Here is an 882-nt window from a genome sequence, read left to right as displayed (position 1 = left end):
GGGGAGCGAGCGCGTACGCAAGCCCCCTCACTACCAAAAATTGCATGTCCCATCTACCCCGATTTGGGGAAGTGGCGGGATTCAACCAAGGCGAAGTGCAATGCCTTGGTCTCCACCCGGGAAGCCTACCTCATTGATCATAGGCTATCCGACACCAGGTAAGTATACGGCGCTTGTATCGCGAGCTGCCCCCAAGGGAGCACTGTATGCAAAGCGAAGGGTGTTTGGTGCAGCTACAGAGGGAAAAACCACATTTTTGAAATGCGCATTCTTAATAATTGCTACGTGCAACGATGGCACTTGTTGTAATTGATCTGTTTCTTATTTGAATGTGTGAATTTTCACGAGTGTAATGCTGTAACGGCAATTACGGCATCCTCAATGGTAGACGACAGCCCGTCAAGAAGTATTAGCTGTCTTCGATTGGGGGCTCTGTGAACTAGTGCGAACGGTGCAAGTCCCACCAGGAGCACATTCCCCATGGGCGATAGTCGTGACGTTGCCCACCTATGTGAGAGCGACAACGGCGAGCGCTTTCACCGGCACACCCACCCGCTCGCATGGTCGCGGGTAAGCTACTACCTGCAAGTGCTCCCGTGCGCTAGAGTCTATGTAAATCGCATTCAGAGGTGCCTGTGCGCCTTTATATGGAATTCCGCGTATGAGCCGATGCGTCGTGGCAACGTTTTTAGGCCGATCAAACTGGGTGGCCTAGGTGTGTCATGCCTGTTTGTCCGGCAACTTGTTTGGCGTTTTTGTTTTGTACGCGAGCAACCGAATCCCCTCCTACAGCATTGTATCGCTGCGATTCTTCGTGACGAAGTCCCTGAAGTCTTTGTGTCCACCGTTTATGACACACCAATGTCTGTCTGGGGCTTCTAC

At 52.0% G+C, this 882-nt stretch overlaps 1 non-coding gene across 1 annotated transcript; it reads right to left on the bottom strand.

The window, feature by feature from the left end:
• Window positions 1-166, bottom strand: LOC135373778 (U1 spliceosomal RNA). The gene has a single exon (XR_010416587.1). It is a non-coding gene; the product is annotated as a U1 spliceosomal RNA (small nuclear RNA).
• Between the last annotated feature and the right edge of the window lie 716 nt (window positions 167-882).

This window comes from Ornithodoros turicata, unplaced genomic scaffold, assembly GCF_037126465.1.
Source record: "Ornithodoros turicata isolate Travis unplaced genomic scaffold, ASM3712646v1 Chromosome31, whole genome shotgun sequence".
NCBI classification, from domain to species: Eukaryota; Metazoa; Arthropoda; class Arachnida; order Ixodida; family Argasidae; genus Ornithodoros; species Ornithodoros turicata.
Note: the sequence above shows the minus strand (reverse complement) of the source record. Positions and strands in the feature narration are given on the sequence as shown.